Source organism: Elephas maximus, chromosome 14 (assembly GCF_024166365.1).
Source record: "Elephas maximus indicus isolate mEleMax1 chromosome 14, mEleMax1 primary haplotype, whole genome shotgun sequence".
NCBI classification, from domain to species: Eukaryota; Metazoa; Chordata; class Mammalia; order Proboscidea; family Elephantidae; genus Elephas; species Elephas maximus.
Window position 1 is genome coordinate 94,949,917 of NC_064832.1, and position 20,258 is coordinate 94,970,174.

The following is a 20,258-nucleotide window of genomic DNA, read 5'->3' on the forward strand; positions in this document are numbered from 1 at the left end:
CATTGTGCCACCAGGTTTCTGTCTTTTCTATAACCACCCAGTGCCATCGAGTCAATTCCAACTCATAGCGACCTATAGCGTTTGGCAAATCTTGCTGGCCATCGAGCCATTTTACCTTATCCCAAGAAGGAAATCTGAGTTCTTGTTAACTCTTTCAGATAATAAGAATTCCATCTGGAAAATACCCTGCTCCAGAAAACCGAGGAGTCACTTTGTAGTAGGGAAGGGGTTGGTGTGCAGTGTGAAGTGTCTAATTTGCTATAGAAAGACATCGGTTGGTAGAATTGGATGCAGCGTTTTTTCAGGCATGTTGTAGTGAAAAAAGTTGTGGTGCTTATCACAACATCTCTGCGTAACCTAGAAACACTGGTTAGTGTGAGGTGAGCTCCGGGAAGGATGGAAAACAGAGCAGTACTTACTGGGTGATGTTAAGAGTGTGCCTCAAGAACACTGGGAGAAGGGTTTAAGAAAAATCTCCAGGCTAATGTTAGTTTTGACCTCTTGGCAGAGTTGATTCAACAGAGGCAGCAGTCGAAGGAAGTTAACCGAGCTGCCTAAAGCCAGCGGCTCGAGCGCAGGCCCACTCTGTTGTTTTAACATGAGGCAGGTCCCCAAATCAATGTCCACTCCCCCTGAGCAGAAGAGATAAAAAAAAAACAGATGGGGACAAATTAGAGATAGTTTCCTCCTTTAAATCCGTGGACAGCCCTGGAATAACAGTAACTGTTACGTTTACCGAGGACCCACTCTGGGTGACACGTTGTGCTAGGTGACCGATGTATGTTGTTGTTGGGTGCCGTCAAGTTGATTCTGACTCATAGTGACCCACATAACAGAGTAAAACTGTCCCCATAGGATTTTGTAGACTGTAATCTTTACAGAAGCAGATCGCCAAGTGTTTTCTCCCACAGAACCACTGAGTGGGTTCGAACCGCCAACCTTTCAGTTAGTAGCCAAGCGCTTAACCGTTTCCGCCACCAGGGCCCCTTTGTTTTATTTATAGGATAACCATATAATTATTTGTCCAAACTGGGACACTTTTGAGTGCGGAAGTTGATAATTAGGCTGGGTTATGGGGTGTAAGCACAGAGTGCTCTGGGCAAAGGGGGCCATATGGCCACTCTGTTTATTGTCTTTCCTCTTTCCAATAATCTTGTGAGATTACATGTTATCCACGCTTGTTTTCACTTTACAAGTAAGAAAAAGAAAAATGAGACATGAGAAAGTGATTTGCTGAAAACCAGGATGCTAGTGAGTGCCAGGGTAAATGCCATTACCCCACCCCCATCCAGCTGAGTATCCCATTGTTTTGGTTTTTAATCACTGATAGGATAAAAGGATAAAGAACACCTTGGGAGCATTTAGTGCTTTTTCCTAAGAGGCCTCGTTGTGCAAATAGTTAAATGCTTGGCTGATAACCAAAAGGTTGGCGATTCGAACCCACCCATTGGCTCCTTGGGAGAAAGACCTAGTGATCTGCTTCTGTACAGATTACCGAACCAAACCAAACCTGTTATGTCTGGTTTCCAAGGAGTGGCTGGTGGATTTGAACTGCCTTCCTTTTGGTTAGCAGCGAAACTCTCAACCACGGCGCCACCAGGGGTCCTCAGTAAAGATTACAGCCTAGAAAACCCTGTGGGGTAGTTCTTCTCTGTCCTATAGGGTTGCTATGAGTCAGAATCAATTCGATGGCACCCAACAACAACAACAACAGTGCTTTATCCAAAGCAAAACCAGTTGCCATTGAGTCAATTCCAACTCATGGCGACTCCATGTGTGTCCGGGTAGAACTGTGCTCCATGGACTTTTCCATGGCTTTGATCTTTCCAATCACCAGGCTTTTTTCCCAGGCAGTTCTGGTGGATGTGAGCTGCTAGCCTTTCAGTTAGTAGTTTAGCATGTTCACTGTTGGCACCACCCAGGGCAAGCTGGTGCTTTATAGGCACTATCATTCCTGTCGTTTGGTGCTCCTGCCCTCCCTCCCTGTGACTCTGAATCAGTCAATCAATATCTCTCTCAATGTATCTTTCTCTCTCAAGAGCCAGTGCTGGAGAGAACCATCCCCTTAGCATAGGCCTGTTTTAAAGACCCAAGTACTCGCTCGTCTCCATCATAATGGCAATAATACATAGGCAGTTCTGAACTCCCTGGTCATTTGATTTAAAAAGCACACAAATGCACAGAACATTGTTGTTAGGTGCCTTCTAGTAGGCCTGGCTCATAATGACGCTGTGTACAACACTGCCCAGTCCTGCGCCATCCTCACAATTGTTGTCATGCTTAAGCCCGTTGTTGCAGGCACTGTGTCAGTCCATCTCATTAAGGGCCTTCCTCTTTTTCGCTGACCCTCTACCTTACCAAGCATGAAGTCCTTCTCCAGTGACTGATCTCTCTTGACAGCATGTCCAAAGTATGTGAGACACAGTCTCGCCATCCTTGCTTTCAAGGAGCATTCTGGTTGTACTTCTTCCAAGACAGATTTGTTTGTTCTCTTGGCAGTTCATGGCGCAAAACATGGTGAATCTAAAAAAGGTACATATTTTCCGTTAGGTGTGATTTATGTTGAATTTTCCCTATTTTTTGAAGTATATATAAACATTTTAAATGGCTTCAGTAAATACAGTAAATATAATCTTTACTGCTTTTAGTATGGTGGCTTACTTACCTTGCTGACCACCTCAAGTGTTGCATTTCTGTTTAGGAAACATGTTGCTGTCGTTGCCTCCCGTCAACCCAATTTTGACTCATCTCAACCCCGTGTGTCAGAGTAGAACTGCCTCTAGGGTTTTCTAGGCTGTCATCTTTACCGGAGCAGACCGCCGGGTCTTTCTCCCACAGAGGGGCTGGGTGTGTTCAAACCACCAACTTTCCAGTTAGCAGCCAAGAGTTTAACCAAACTCTAATTACCTTTAGCAGTGCGAGCAGAGAGAGTATTTCCAGGGATAATGGAAACCTGTCTGTAATCCAGGTATCTCATTTACCTGACAGCTCCAGTCTCCTCCACCATAAAACCAGTGCAGGACTGGCTGCCCAGGACGATTAGATTTCAGCTTCTTTGCCTGCGTTTGCACGCTGCTTGGAGACGTTGCCAAGTAGAACTGAAATAGTCAGAAAGGCAAACAGCGGTATGTGAGAAGGAAAGGTGACCTGGATAATTTTACAGTCTGGGAGCAGCCCAGGATATTTGAGAAAGTCGCCAGTATTTAGATGCTTCGCTGGTAGAACATGCAGATATTCTTTATTTAAAAGATGTTGGTTTCAAAACATTTCAACACCTATGGCTTTTTAGTTCATTTGGGGGTACAGTTCAAGGAATTGGTTAAGTGACATGTGTGCCTATCATCTTATTAGTAAGTTATATATTTTTTAGCTCTTTATGATAGTCAAAGGAGCCCTGGTAGCACAACAGTTAAGCGCTCAGCTGCTAAACAAAAGGTTGGTGGTTTGAACACACCCAGCAGCGCTGTGGGAGGAAGACCTGGTGATCTGCTCCCGTAAAGACTACAGCCTTGAAAATCTCATGGGGGTGGTTCTACCCTGCGCAACGGGTCGCTGTAAGTCGGAATCAACTCGACAGCACATAGTGACAACATGTCATATTCAAAATGAGTGGGGTTCAGATATGAATTTGAGGTACTGAGAAATGATACCTTGCTCTGTTGGGGTGTTCTGTTCTGTGGGTTGACAGTCCTACATTAGCTTTCTGGGCAGATTCTACTGTTTGTTCTAAATCTTAGATTTGTTTAGTGCCTTGTACTTTGCTCACTACCTTCAAACACATTACTTCATTGGATGAATGAGATGCGTTGATTATGAATACATTAGCCTATTTTTAAATGTTCCTGATTTGAGGTGTTAAGACTTAGGAGAAATCCATATGGCTTCGTATAGGGAGATTTTGTGAGGTTTCCAGCTGGATGCAAATGAACAACTAGTGATCTTAGTCCATGATCGTTATGTTTGACTAGGACTTTTTAAAGCAATATAGCTTGGTATTGATCACTTAATACAGACAATAGAATCCATCCAAAAAACACATGTATTAAGATTTTATGCATTTATTTGTCACCTAGCATTTCTCTTGTTGGGTGCCGTCGAGCCGATTCTGACTCACAGAGACTGCATGTGACAGAGTAGAACTGCCCCATAGGGCATCCTAAGCTGTACTCTTTATGGGAGCAGATTGCCAGGTCTTTCTGCCTCAGAGCAGCTGGGTGGGTTCCAACTGCCAAACTTCTGGTTAACAGCCAAGTGCTTAACAGTTGCACCCTTTACTTACGTTCCAGTGTTGGGTTATGTTCAACAACTTACTACGTTAGCATCAGCTTTTTTTTTTTTTTTTTGGTTATAGGTCCAAAATGTCTTGCTCTTAAACCGTGTCAGAGAAAAAAGGCAAACACTGATTTGTTTATTGGGCATCTACTGTGTACAAGGTACACCTGGCTTTGGGAGATGCATTAATGACCCAGACATGGAGCCTGCCATCAGGAATCAAAAGTGTCCCTTCTTTCCTTTTTGAATTCAGAATTTAGAAATACTGATGCCGAAGGTCCCAGGACTTAACCCCAGGGACAGATACCAGATAGTGTTTGAGACACAGTGCACACCCTGTTGTTGTTTTGTTGTTGTTGTTGTCATTGTTAGGTGCCATCAAGTCAGCTCCAACTCATAGTGACCCCATGTACAACAGAATGAAAAGCTGCCTGGTCCTACACCATCCTCACAATTGTTGCAATGTTTGAACCCATTGTAACAGCCACTGTGTCAACCCATCTCGTTGAGGGTCTTCCTCTTTTGCGCACCCTCTCCTTTACCAAGTAGGACATCCTTGCATTCCCTAGAAGATTTTATTTGGGAGGGTGTGTTCGATACATTCTGTTGACTTTAACTCTATGGATTTGTAATTTCATTGCATCAGACAACTCTTAGAGTCTGATGTTAGCAGGGAAAGGTCTTCCAAAACATTTTCAGATATCCCTCCTAGAGGATTGCTGAAGGAGAAAAAGGAATGTAAACAGTTTGCCCTGGGATGCTTGGCCAGACATTTTGCCAGGAGCGTTTCAGACCGACATTCTTTATGTTGTTGTTGTTGCTGTTAGGGGCTCTCAGGTCAGTTTCGACTCGCGAAGCCCTCATGTGTTACAGTGTAGAACTGCCCCCATAGTTTTTCTAGGCTGTAATCTTTATGGGAGCAGATTCCCAGGTCTTTCTTCCGAGGAGCTGTTTGGTGGGTTTGAACCGCCAACCATTTTGTTAGCAGCTGAGAGCTTAACTTTGTACCACCAGGGATCTTTATGCTTTCTGTTAGAAAGATGTAAAGAACAGTTAACATTGTTTATCAGAATTTTGCACATGGGACACTTATTTAAAGCAAATAATCTTTCATTTAAGGAGCCCTGGTGGCATAATGGTTAAGAGCTCAGCCTCTAACTGAAAGGTTGGTGGTGCAAACCCTCTAGCTGCTCTGTGGGAGAAATACGTGGCAGTCTGCTTCCGCAAAGATTTACAGCCTTGGAAACCCTAGGGGGCAGTTCTACTCTGTCCTGTAGGGTCGCTATGACTCACAATCAACTCAATGGCAATGGGTTAAGCCTTCTTTTTGAGTGACCTTCTCTTTCTTTAGACTATTTGGGTGATTAAAGAGAAGGGTGTGTGTGTGTGTGTGTGTGTGTGTGTGTGTGTGTGTGTGTGTCAGAGAGACAGAAAGGCCAACGTGTGTATTTCCATAAGTGAAGTTTAATGATTAGACACCTCACTTAGAGCCTTACACACCCTTTTCTTCTTCTCAAAGCCCATAAGCACCAAGACTGAAATGTTAGTCACCCTTTTAAAGCTCCAGCTGCTGAGCAGGGAAAGTTTATATTCTGCCAGCGTATCAGACCCTGTAATGAGTCTGATTTGGTTTAATTCCTTCCTACTGTTTAGTCATTTGATGAGCTGCAGATGGAAATTTAAGCCAAAGCCGTAACATTCCAGCTAACACTTTTTATGCCGCCGTAAGAATTTGTTGCCATGTCAATTTCAGGGAGTTGAAATCTCGTTCGCGAAGGCATTCAATCTGCGTTAAGTACTTTTGTCAACTCTAATGCGACGTACAACTCCCACTGCTTCTGCCGTTCCCCGTCGCAGAGCGCGAAGTAGCTCGGCGGTGGAAGGAGGCTTTGAAATTCCCAGGATTTCTCAGCTAATGCCGCAAGCACAGCGCGGTGGAGATACACACTAAAATTTCCACTACTTTTTCTTTCCTAGGCTTAAGGGATACTAGGCTGGCTCCTTTGCGTTTAGCCTTCGGCAAGTATTTTGGCAGCAGGTATTTTGGCAGCCATGGGAAGGGTAGGGTGTTAGATTAACTAGGGCAATACTTTGGTAAAATTCCGCTTGAAGGTGATATTTATGCAGGAAGAATTCAGCAAGTCAATAAAATGGTTTATTAAATAAGAGTTCAGTCAATAAAATGCTTCCATTGTACAAACACAAGCTTGGTTTTCCCTTCTTGTTTCTTTTTTTTTCTTTGGTTGTTGCTGTTTTTGTGTGTAAGTGACCTTTATGGTCTCCTTTTCTACTTCCTTTTTCAAAAGGAACAAGTCTGACACTTTGTCTCAAGCTGATTAATGTGAAACATTATGTCACTGAAAAATGAGGTTTATGTCAACATCGTAGTATTTGTCCCTTACTTCTCCAGCCCTGTTAAAGCGAGGCTGAAGGAGGCTGAGTTGCATGTGATTGAAGGAGCCTGAGAAGTCAGGGCTGGATTGAGAAGCCTGACTTTCTAAGCTTGGTCAGTTTCTTGGACTTGTTTGCTTTTCAGTATTCTGAATAAGAAAACTGTCACCCTAGACAGCCTATCAGGTTCTTTTCATTGTTATTTTTTTTCCAGTAAAGTGACTGTGTATCTAACTCAGTGAGTTTGAACTGGATTGTCTACAGTTTAAAGTGCCAGCATTCTTGGTCTGGAGACTGGAATTTTTTTTTTTTTCCTGCAAAATGAGATATGGTGTTTATAGAGATTGCTGGCATACTGGAGGCTTTATAACATATGATCAGCCTACTGAAGGACACTCTCCCTGATTTTGGTAGATAGACAATGTCTCAGTTATCTAGTGCTGCTATAACAGAAATACCACAAGTCGCTGCATGGCTTTAACAAACAGAAATTTATTCTCTCACAGGCTAGGAGGCTAAAAGTCTGAATTAAGGGTACCAGCTCCAGGGGAAAGGCTCTCTCTCTCTGTCGGCTCTGGGGGAAGGTCCTTGCCATCAATCTTCTCCTGGTCTAGGAGTTTCTCAGCCTAGGGACCCTGGGTCTGAAGGACTTGCTCCCCTCCTGATTCTTCATTCTTGGTGACATGAGATCCACCTGTCTCTCTGCTACTTGTTAGGGACCCTGGGTCCAAAGGACTCACTCTGCTCCTGAGTCTTCATTCTTGGTGACATGAGGCCCCCCGGTGTCTCTGCTGGTTGTCTCTTTTATATCTCAAAAGAGAGTCACTCAAGATACAACCTCATCTTGTAGATTTAGTCCTGCTTCATTAATGTAACTGCCTCTAATCCTGCCTTGTTAACATCATAGAGACAGGATTTACAACACATAGGAAAATTGCATCTGATGACAAAATGGTGGACAGTCACACAACACTGGGAATCATGGCCTAGCCAAGTTGACACACATTTTTGGGGGACACAATTCGATCTATAACTGCATTTCAGTTAAATCATGTTGGAATGAAGAGGATCATAAGGATGCAAGATTTATTCAAAAATCTGTCTGCAACATTCATTGTCTCGTTTGTAATATCTTTTGCCTTAACGCCTACAGCTGGGTAGAAAGCTCTGTGACAGCACAAAAGAATTTTACAATGAACAAGGTTACTGTAGGTGAATAGATGGCTTATGGCCTTAGAAAATTGTAGGCAATTGCTTTAAAGTGTACAAATAACAGCTCCAACTTGGAATACAAGTTACAATTTTTCTTTTCAAAAAGTTTATTTTTCAACATTTAGTTCTAAAAACCGCATTTTAAACTAGTCTGCTTTAAAACTGAGACCCTGCAATTGAATGATAACATGGTCTGGTGTTAGCTACATCACCCATCAAATTTTGTTGTTGTTAGTTTTAGTTGCCATCAAGTCAGCTCCGACTCACGTTGCCGGGTCTGGCACCGTCCCCACCACCTTTGATATTTAGAGTCCATTGCGGCTATTGTGTCAGTCCATCTCAATGAGTGTCCCCCTCGTTTTTGATGACCCTCTACTTTACCAAGTATGATGTCCTTTTCTAGTTAGTGATTGGTCTCTCCTGATGACATGTCCAAAGTTAGCGAGTCAAAGCCTTACAAACATCCCCAGTTCTAAGGAATATTCTGGTTACACTTCTTCTAAGACTTATTTGTTCGTTCATCTGGCACCAAAAATTAAATCTTTTACTTTTTCAGTCATAACTTTAGCTTCCTTAAGGAGTTCAGAGTGAAGCCAGGCCCAGTGCTGGGGCACACCCAGGGTGTTTGGTTTCACTTCCCTTGGGATGTGATGGTGGCCCTGAGGCCTGTTCTCAGCTTTTCTTCCTTTCTTTCTTTTTTTATTTGGCTGAATAAGATTGCAAGAAAAAAAGGAGAGGTTTCAGTGTCTCACCTTCTGAGTTTGCGTTCCATTTACTGACAAACCCACAGTGATGGTCATTAAGGGGAAGACCACCCTAGTTTGTGCCAATCAAGATAGGAGTTTTAAGGTGTTTGAAAGTCTGGCCCACTTCGTCGGTTAGGGCGAGATACTTTGTTTTTAACTATCAGTTTCAAATGCTTTAACTTTGCTATTCGAAAGGCTAGATAGGAAGTTTGGGGGTAGTGAGTTTAAGTTCATGGGGGAGGAACAACTCAGAGGATGAGGATGGTTGCACAACTAGAAGAATGTGATCAGTGTCGCTGAACCGTACATGTAGAAACTGTTGGATTGGTGTATGTTTTGTTGTGTAAGTTCTCAATAACAATAAAAAAATTAAGATACTTGAACTTTAAGAAAGATCACAACTAGGAACGAGAAGGAAGAGTCTACCACGTTTTAAATATCCGAAAAGCTAAATATGAACCATGTCCCTCCTGGCCTGGAGGAGAGGGTGCTAGTGAAAGAGACCTACACAAATGAATAATTAGAATAAAGTATGACCAGTAGTCAGACTGAAAGATTAATTGTGTGTATGTGAGTGAGAGTGACTGTTACTTGTACATAAATGTCACCCATTGTCCCCTCAGGCCAAGCTTTCCCCATTATGGCTTGTTGCTGGCGTTCGTCTTCACAACTGAGTCTGTTCTCAGCAGCCCAGCGAAGCTCTGACTTCATCTCTCTCCTCCAGGAACCCTATTGTGCTCTGCTTCTTCGCCGTAAATGTTGAATTTCTCGATCCATCAATCCCAGACAAGAAGCCAGAGCCCCGGTCACATCTCCCCTGTCATTCATTCAAAGCCTTGCTAAAACGGGTCATGTCTTCCTTCTCAAATGACGTTCTCCCACACATCTGGGTCTTCATCACCATTGCCTCTGCCAGGTCCTACCTCCAGGTTTTTGTCTTCCCCCAGCTGGAGCACTTAGAACTAGCCCTCACTGGCCTTTCTGCTGTCACTGCCTCTCTCGTACGGTGAAGAACTTGATGGGACTGCCTCATTCTCCACCTTTGACAGGGTGCAATCTGAACCACTTTTCTATCACTCATTTTAGTGGAAAAGATTTTAGTTTTCCTTCTGTGACAGGTTTCTGACTTACCCAGGTTCCGGCTTTCGCAGGTTTTACTGTGCAATCTAGACCTCGATACTGTGTCGAGCGTGTGTTTTCACCCTTAATCCCGTGATTGTGTGTTTCCATGTGCGGATATCACATGCAAAACGCCTTAGATAGGAAGTATGGGACTGTGAGTTTATGCTAATGGGGGAGGAACAACTCAGAAAAGGTGGGTGAGAATGGCTGCACAACTTGAAGAATGTTGATGGTTCCAAGCACACCGAATAATTAAGGTATCATTAGAAACTGACAATCATGATTCTAAGTAATTTTACTAACCACATATATCCAAGCTGTTTGCTCAGTGGATGTAAGGGCTCCGCGGACTGCAGGAGCGGACTCAGCCCTGACTCACAGTCTGTAAATAGCAGTGATGTCCTCCGACTTACTAGTTGGGGTCATTGGCTGGGAGAGAACGGGAACATTCTTGGAGAATATCGGTGAAGTGCATCTAGAAACCCACTTCAGGGGAAAAGGAATAGCACTCACTACTGCGCTTATTATGATGCTGGCGATGTTTAAAGAACCTGACTTTGATAGGTAAGGTATGATGCAGAAATTAAGCAAAAACCCCAAGCTAAAGAAATTATTGGGTTAATATATTAAGGGGCGCCAGGCAGAGGATACAACTCCTTGTGAACCATGCACACTCCAGTGTTGGAAGGCCTACTCAACAATTCTCAAGTGTTCCTCACACACAAAATAGCAGCCACCAGACAGACCCAGTGAGCTCATTAAATATTATACTGTTCTGCCAGACAAGGCCCTTGTTTTAGGGAGTGACTAAGAGACTGTCACTTCGGGGGCCAGGAGGATGAGGACACTCTTGATGCTCTGGATAGAGAGACATTGTTGATGCCGTTCCTCGCCGTGTCGGCCCACATCTAGGCGTTACACTGAAAGATGCCTACTCGGCTGTTATGCTTAGTGTTTTCATGAGGCTTCTGCTCTTGACCCAGGCAAGGAAGAGGAGGTTAGGATGGTCGTTATGGACAGTGTTGATTCAATGCCAAAAAACCTACCCATGCCCGGTGGTCCTGGGGCTGGCACTGCTGTGTGAATTCAGAGCCAAGTCCAAGGCTCCGTAGCCTCCACGTCCTGCAGAAAGTGAACGAATTGGGAGAGTCAGCTGGGACTCTCATCCCATCTGGGTTACTTTTATTTATTTATTTTTGCTGAAAACAGAAGTGAATCCTGCTGCCCACCAAGCACGGCCGCAGAGGGAAGTGATGCAAGGCTGGCCACAGGGTGTAGAGAATACAGACTGGTTATGCAAACCCGTTCTGTGCTGTGTTTGGTGTAAAGAGAGAAAAGGGTCAATGCCCACACCAGGAGGGACGGACGTGGTGGGGCCTGAAATTCCCATCCTTCTCGGTGTGGAGGAGCCACAGTATTTCACTTCATTGTGCCTCCTTTTATTCTTCTGCCTTTTTGATCACTGGATGCCTCCATTTTGTAGGTAAAACAGACAATAGGGAAAGGGTTGGTTTAAGCTCATTTGACTTATTTTGACTGATCAAGAGTTTCTCTGTATAATTTGGGACACTTAGGAACATGTGCTTTGTCTCAGCAACTTACTATGTGACCTTGAGCAAGTTACTTAAAATCTCTCATCCGGTAAAAGGTACCAATAGAATACGAAGGGCCTATATATGATGGGGCCCTGGTGGTGCAGTGGTTAAGTGTTTGGCTGCTAACCAAAAGGTCAGCAGTTCAAATCCACCAGGCGTTCCTTGGAGACCTATTGGGGAAGTTCCACTCTGTCCTATGAGGCTGCTATGAGTTGGAATTGAATCAATGGCAATGAGTTTTTTATATATAATATCATATATATATAACATACATAAAAAAGATATATACATAAAATATATTAGTCCCTATAAGTAAATAAACCCTGGTGGTGTAGTGGTTAAGTGCTACAGCTTTTAACCAAAAGGTCAGCAGTTTGAATCCACCAAGCGATCCTTGGATAGAGTCGCTATGAGTCACAATCAACTCAATGGGGTTTATATTATTGATTTGGTGGTGCCAAAAGGTCGGCAGTTGGAGTCCACCAGCTGCTCTACAGGAGAAAGGTTTGGCAGTCTGCTCCCCTAAAGAGTACAGCCTTGTAAAGTCTATGGAGGACTTCTCCTCTGTCCTATAGGATCACTGAGAGTTAGAATCGACAAGATGGCAACAGGTTTGGTTTTGGTTATTACAAGTAAATAATGTATTAATATAAATGTGTGTGTGTGTATAATGTGTATATTTGTGTGTATGAGTATATATAAATATAAATAAAAATATATGTATACACACACACACATGCATATAGGTAGTCCCCGAATTACAACAGGACACTGTTCCAAAAACTCTGTCCTAAGTTGGTTCTGATATAAGTTAAATACTTCATTTTTTTTTTAAGTTTTTGTTATTGGGTTTTACTATTTTTTATTATAAATGTCTTTATGAATCTGATTTTTATTTGTCTCTGGGGTTTGAAACATTACATATAAACTTACAGATATATTTTAATACATATATACATATATAAAAGATGACACAAATCACAAAAAAAATCAACGGACGTAAGTGCAGTTTGTTGTAACCTGAATACATTGTCAGCTGGGGACTACCTACGTATACATATGAAGCCCTGGTGGAGCAGTGGCTAAGCGCTAGGCTCCTAACCAAGAGGTTGGCAGTTAAAACCCAGCCGGTGGCTCCGTGGGAGAAAGACCTGGCCATCTGCTTCTGTAAAGACTACAGGCTGAGAAACCCTACGGGGCAGTTCTACTCTGTCATGTCAGATCAGCCAGACTTGAGAGAATATTTCTGAGACAGGTTTGTTTGTTTGTTTGTTTAAATCAGTCCACACTGTCGAGGATATTGCTCTCTGTAAAAATATTAACGTATTCCAGTATTTGCATAAAGTGTTTTTAAATTTTATAGATTTAATTTAAATTTACTTTCTAAACCCTCCACTTAAAGGAGCCCTGATTGTGCTGTGATTTAGCACTGAGCTGCTACCAAAAGGTCGGTGGTTCAAACCCGAGAGCTTTCCGAAGGAGAACGACGAGGCCTGGGAAGCAGCCGAGGGGACCGTGTGAAGCAGTTCTGCTCTGTCCTGTAGGGTTGCTAAGAGTCGGAATCACAGCACCCAACCACAGCAAACCTCCACTTCTCCATATTGGAATGAAACCACTCTCAGTGAAATCTATTGGGTAAATTTAAATCTTTCCTGATCAAGGTCTTTTCCCATGGGGGGAATACTGCTGGTTCATGTTTATTTGGAGAAACCAATTACCTTACTAGAAAAAAAAAATTTTTTTTGAACCCAAAGATTTTATCCTAATGATTAAGGTGCATATACTCAAAGCATCAGCCCAAATTGAACACCCCTGGATAAGCTGCAGGAGCCCTGGTGACATAGTGGTTAAGTACACGGCTGCTGATCAAAGGTCTGTTTGAACCTATCAGCTGCTCTGTGAGAGAAAGACCTAGCGATCTGCTTCCATAAAGATTACAGCCTAGAAAACCCTATGGGGCGGTTCTACTCTGTCCTGTAGGGTTGCAATGAGTCGGAATGGACTTGAGGGCAGCGGATTTGGTTTTTGGTTTGTTGGCTGAGAATGGAGGTAGGGAGAATCAGAGGACGATAGCCCAGGAAAGAGATGGAATGACACTGATACACATAGGGTCGTCGTGAATTGAATCAACTTGACAGCAGCTGGCTTTTAATGGATATTGCATAGCCCACTGGATTACTTTGGGATACTTTTGGGGTGTCATTCCATCTCTGTTCTCTAACCACTTTTTACGTATGAAAGTCTCCCAGGAAAATGTGATGCAGTTTTCACAGGACACCAGTACATCATGAAGGATCACAAAGACAGCACCTCTTAAGAAACAAGATTCAAGATCATCTCTGTTGACTGTTTATTTATTTTATTTTGTTGTTGAAAATATATACAGCAGAACATACACCATTTCAACAGTTTTTACATGTGCAAATCAGTAACACTGGTTACATTCTTCAGTTATGCAACCGTTCTTACCCTTGTTTTCCAAATTGTTTCTTCCCCTTTAACATAAACTCCTGTCCCCTAAGCTTCCTATCTAACTTTTTTGAGATGTTGTTGTCAATTTGATTCCCTATTGACAGTTCTTTAAAAGACCACAGTGCCCAAAGCAGACATTCTTTACTAATAAAGCTAACCTACTGTTTGGTTTTAAGCAGACTTTGGGTAATATTTTTGGATTAAGGTTTAAAGATTATCTCAGGTTGTTGGTTTCAGGGGCTCATCTAGCCTCCATGGCTCAAGAAAGTCTGGATTCCATGAGAATTTGAAATTCTGTTTCACATTTCCTCCTTTTGATCGGGATTCTTCTGTAGAACCTTTGATTTGCTGGCTGTTTTCATTGTATCAATGCCCGTACCTGATTTGGTCCTGCTTTGACAGACAGGAATTATCAATTGTTCGACTCTTCTTTCTACCCTCAAGGGACAGCAGTGTGCTTTCCAGAGTCATAAGCCAAAACAAACAAACAAAAAAAACCCACTGCCGTGGAGTCAGTTCCGACTCATAGTGACCCTATAGACGCTAGCAAAAAGCCTCTCTGTCAACACCAAACAGGTTGTGAGTGAGAGGAGATTTCTCCTAGCGATATGAAAGCATATCGTTCTGTGTTTTTATGCCAATTCAAACTCCATCCCATTAAAAAAAAAAAAAATCCCCCCATTAGGCTGGTTGAATAAGACTCTGTCAATGCCTCCTCCCTGCCCTTGTGTATGGAAACTTTTGGAAGCTGTGTTATCTTTCATGTGCTGCCAGAACATGACAGTAGCTACTGCAGAATGCTACAGAGTGTTCTGGTGACAATTAATAAGTAATGGCATTGGCTGATCATCACATAAGTTGTTGTTGGGTCCTGTCGAGTGGATTCTAACACATTCCCGTGTGACACAGTAGAACTGCTCTGTAGGGTTTCCTAGGCAGTAGTCTTTGCAGGAGCAGATCACCAGGTCTTTCTCCCACAGAGCCGCTAGGCAAGTTAGAATTACCAGCTTTTCAGTTAGCAGCTGAGCATTTAAGCATTGAGCCCCCAGGGCTCCTATTGAAAAACCGGCTCTTTTTTTTTCAACCAGTTAATTTCAACCGCCAAGCACCTGTTGACTCGTGGTCCCAAAGCTCCTGAGTCTCCTTCGAATAAGGAGGATGGAGCACTCATAAGGGGCAGGTCTTTTGTGTGTGTGTGGGGGGGTGGCAGCAATGGGGCCAGAGTATGTGCTATGTGCTTTTGGCGGGGGGGTCGTTGTTGTGTGCCGTGGAGTAGATTCCTACTCATAGCAACCCCATGTGACAGAGTAGAACTGCCCCATAGGGTTTTCTAGGCTGTAATCTTTATGGAAGCACAACGCCAGGTCTTTCTCCCATGGATCCTCTGGGTGGGTTTGAACTGCTGACCTTTCAGTTAGCTGAGCGCTTAACTACTACATCACCAACTACTGCATCACAACCTAAGATGTACTTAACTGATCATGATAAAGCAGCAGATTGTAAGCCTCACACCTGTACTGTCTCGTGAACTCCCGATGCTCTGAATGAATATTGCAAAATAAAGGAACTTAACATTTATTTTCAATTACATATCTGCCACATACACAATTTCAGGATGACAATTTAACCTAATAACGCGAAGTTTTCAGGTAGATGGACCTGTACTAACACAATCAAGAGAAGATAACAATTCAAAACAGATTGCTTATGCAGTGATAAAACTCTGGTTATATACATGCCTATTTAGTTACTCCCCCCCCCCCCCCGCCTTGTGATTGAAGAACTCAGAATTCTTTTCATCCCAGGGCGTAGATGGGTGAGGAATACGACCGTTTCCCTTTTATTTGGTTAGGGGAGGCTTTGTGGTACAAGTGGGATTTTTATAAGGTCTTTGAATGAGATGGGTTGGCAGGATTGGGGGAAAGGCATGTTGAGCAGAAATTGTGTAGTTGGAAGTAGAAGAAGCAGAGGAAGGGCGTGGTGAAAGGACTGGCAAGAGCTGATGGAAGGTAATTAAAGAACTACCAACTAGGAGGAAAAAGAAGCCAACAAAAGGATATATGCACATATGCCAGTTGAGCCTTCTGCTTCAATACTGAGCCTGCTTTTCCCAGCGTTGAATTACTCTTGAGTTTTCAGGTGAGTATTAACTCTGAAAGACCGGTAAACTCTGTGCACATGAGGTCAGCAGTTCTGTTGGAGTGATGGCGGAAGTGCTAATAGTGGTTACCCACGCTGGTTTTGCTAATGCAGGTGTGTATTGTTGGGTGACATCAAGTCGATTCCGACTTGTGGCTGCCCTACAGGACAGAGTAGACCTGGCCCATAGGGTTTCCTAGGCTGTAATCTTTACAGGAGCAGATTGCTGGGTCTTTTCTCCCTCAGAGACTTTGGGTGGGTTCGAACCGCCAACCTTTTGGTTAGCAGCCGAGCTCTTAATTCTTGTGCCACCAGGGCTTCATAAGTGTGTATTACAAATTCACCACCTTTCAGTACATTTTTAATGAGCCTTTCTTCTCACGTGAATGTGGTTTAAAAAAATTCAAGATTTAAACAAATCCACGGAATATTCATTGAGACCCACTCTGGGCAACCATTCCCGTAGAAACCTGGGTAGATTGCAAAGGAGGGTGAGGGGTTCCCACACAGAAGCAGGCAAGGTGGGAATTCAGTGAGACACCCAGTAACCATGAAGATGGCCATACCGGAGCTGCCGCAGATCAGTGTGTGATCATTTGCTGTTGTTAGGTGCCGTCAAGTCCATCTTGACTCAAATTGACCCCATGTGACAGAGTAGAACTGCCCCATGGGGCTTTCTAGGCTGTCATGTTTATGCTAGCAGATGGCAAGTTCTTTCTCCTACGGAGTCACTGGGTGGGTTCAAATGGCCAAACTTTCAGTCTGCAGCCAAGCACTTAACCGTTGCGCCACCAGGGCTCCTGTGATCAACTGTAGTCTGGATGGTATAGTTAGACAGTGCTTACTGAGTATGAAGACTAAAAAACCTGTTCCCTAAAAAAAAAAAAACGTTATACTTGTGGTTTTATACAGAATTGGGTGCCATGTGGAAGCATTTAATATCAGAAATACCTGTTACGGTGTTTCTGCTCTTCCACTCTGGCAGTCTGGCTTAGTGGGAAGAGTACAAACTCTGGAGCCAGAAAGCCTGTGCTTGTGCCCTTTGGTCTGGCATTGCTTGGCTGAGTGACCTTGAACAAGATATTTCGTTTTCTCAGCTGGTAGGGATAGGGATAACCACCTCCAGTCTCACCCAGGTGATAGTTTCTGAAGTGATTAATACCTGTTTGCTTACTGACTCAATAAATCAGTATTTTCCATCACTTGTTGGTGTGTACATATGTTTGCGTGTATTCACTAGTTCATATATGCAACACTGTGGCTTTTCTACACTGCTCTGCAAAACTTGTTCCCCACATATTTCTAAGTTTTATAAACACATAAACAATCTGTTGTTGTTGCTGAGTGCCGTGGAGTCAATTCCAACACACAGCAACCCCGTGTGACAGAGTGGAACTGCCCCATGGGGTTTCCTAGGCCGCCGAGTCTTTTATCCCTTGGACCCACTAGGTGGGTTTGAACCTTTGGCCTTCCGGCTAGCAACTGAGAGCACTTGTACCAGCAGGCTCCTTGATAAGTAGTCTAGAGAACGGCATCGCCAATGGAAATATAATGCAAGATGCATATTTAATTTTACATTTCCTGTTGTTGTTAGTCATATTAAGCAGTTAAAAAAACATGGAAAATTAATTTTAATAGCATATTTTACCTAATCCAATATATCTTAAATATCGTTTCAATGTATAATCCACATAAAAAAATTAACAAAGTATTTTATATTCTTTTCTGGTTTAATTCTTGAAAACCTAGTGTGTATTTTGCAATCAGCACATTTAGATTTGGACACCAAATTTTCATCAAAAATACATGCTCTGTATTAAGATTGTATAAGCTTTACAGTCAAAAAGTAGCTTCACAAATGCAGGTTGTTCCAGGTATGCTTAAAATTTCCCAGTAACTGAATCAAATATCAGTTTTTAAATTTGAATTTAAATGTATCAAATTTAAGATAAAAATTTACTTCCTCAGGTGCACTGGCCACATGTCAAGAGCTGAATAGCTGTATGTACCTAGTACCTACTGTACTGAAGTCCTGATGGCAAAATGGTTAAGTGCTCAGCTGCTAACCGAAAGGTCCAGGGTTCGAACCCACCCAGTGGCTCCTTGGGAGAAAGACCTGACAATCTGCTTCCTTAAAGATTACAGGCTAGGAAACCCTATGGGGCAGTTCTCTGTCACATGGGGTCACTATGGGTTGGAATCGGCTCGATGGCAACAGAAAGTGAGCCTCTCTAAAGGTTCAGCACATGGTGCAGCTGGCAGGTAGAGCACGGCCTTTTCGATGGCTGGTTTCCAAACACAGCCTGTGCCAGAACAAATCAGTATTTTCCTAGAGGCTCTCCCAGTCAACATTTGCAGGTTGCATTTGTTTGCTGCATATGTCTTTAGGTAATGATATGCTTGGCAGTGCCTCCTTCCACAAGAAGCCTGTTTGATAGCCAAGTTCTTGCAAACACAATGACACACATTGTCTTTTATGGTTTCTCTGCCCTTGTGATGTGTTCCACAGGGAAGAGGCAAGGCTGCAGGTGATGTTTGCTTGTGTTGTACTTAATGTGTTTCCTCCTTGAAGACAGCCTCAGAGGCTCCCCGTCTCTGAAAGTTTTGTTAATACAAGTGAATCAGTATATTCTGGACAATGTTATATCAGCTGACAGTTTGGGGGTTTGAACCCACGCAGAGGTGCCTCCGGAGACAGACCTGGCAATCTGCTTCCAAAAGGCCACAGCCTTGAAAACCCCCTGGAGCAGTTCTACTCTGCACACATGGGGTCTCGCCATAAGTCGGAATCGACTGGATGGCAACTAACAACAACAACAACGTGTGATGTCATGGAAAACAGTGAGAAGTAATAATCCTTATTTGGCATTGACATCTGTTGCTCCCGACATATTTCTGTGTTGATATTTTAACACTTGTGTTGACTAAATTTCTAGGAAGGCTAGTATTTGATTATATAAGTAAATATTATGTTAACACTTGTATTGACTAAGTTTCTAGAAAGACTAATACGTATCTGATTATAGAAGTAAAATGTAGCCATTTTATTTTTGAACTATTTCATTAAATGTATCACAAACTGTTCTGAAACCAAAGTAAGAAGTGTTAGATTCATAAGACCAGTGATGGGGAAGGAAAAAAAAAGGGTCATCAGCTTACATTTCTTATCACTTGAAGGAAACAGTATTACAATCTGATCATCTCATTACATGTCAACTTTTCCTTCAAGCCGGACACAGTAAAAAAAAAAAAAAAAAAAGTTTTCGGTGTCTAAAAGATATTTTTTTGCTTCCCATAGTGTAATAAAGCAGGTTGACTGTATATTAAGTTAGGTAAATAGAATCTAGTTGCTATTGTTGTTAGATGCCGTTGAGTCAATTCCGACTCATGGCAACCCCATGTAACAGAGTAAAATTGTCCCATAGGACTTCCTAGGCTGTCGTCTTTATGGGAGCAGATTGCCAGGCCTTTCTCCCATGGAGCCGCAGGTGGGTTCAAACCACCGACTTTTCTGTTAGCAGCTGATTGCTTCACCATTGCGCCTCCAGGGCTCCCTGTAGAATCTAGTAGGTTACACATGACAGTAGCAGTCTGATCCTCCAACCTTCTTGCTAACAGCATAGCTATCTGTCAGCCAGTGGCCCAGAGCAGTCCTTTCTGAAATTAAGGAGGTAAATTAAATGTATTTTGCAACTTTTAATCCTGTAGAGGTTTGGTCTTTAATGTGCCCCTAATAATATTTGCATTTATGCCCCAGGACACACAAAAGCAGAAAGGAAATTTTTTATGAATATTAGATTAACTATAAAAGAAAAAAAAAGCATCAGTTTTAAAACCATTCATTCAATCAAATTTGAAGGTTATTATGGAACTAGCAAAGGAGCCCTAGTGGCGCAACAGTTAAGCACTCAGCTGCAAGCTGAGAGGTTGGCTGTTCAAATCCACCCAATAGCTCTGTGGGGAAAAGACCTGGTGATCTGCTCCCATAAAGATTACGTCCTAGGAAACCCTATGGGGCAATTGTACTCCATCACATGGGCTTGCTATGAGCTGGAATTGACTTGATGGCACCCAACAATACCAGTGTGGAACTAGCAATTAAACGTGCCATCAATCCAGTTTATTTTACTTATCAAATTTAGATCGCATTAATATAGTTAGAAATACGTAACATTTACTTAGCACTATCAGGAAGCAAGTGATCTATGAGTAAATTTCTCCCAACCATGAAGCTTATCCCTTAAAGTGTCAAAACATTTTCATTTTAATAATTTTGGATAGAATCCTCTCTAAACTATATTTTACTGTT

General features: G+C 42.7%; 1 protein-coding gene across 9 annotated transcripts in view; it reads left to right on the top strand.

Annotated features, from left to right (window-relative positions):
- FRY (FRY microtubule binding protein) overlaps positions 1-20,258 on the top strand; it is a 524,498-nt gene that overhangs the window by 218,232 nt on the left and 286,008 nt on the right. The window contains exon 1 of one of the 9 annotated variants that reach the window (XM_049853228.1): positions 12,076-12,973. The exons of the other annotated variants lie outside the window; for them this stretch is intronic. The gene's annotated coding sequence lies outside the window, so the exon portion shown is untranslated. Of the gene's footprint in view, positions 1-12,075; positions 12,974-20,258 lie in introns of those variants that run through there. 9 annotated transcript variants of the gene reach the window in all.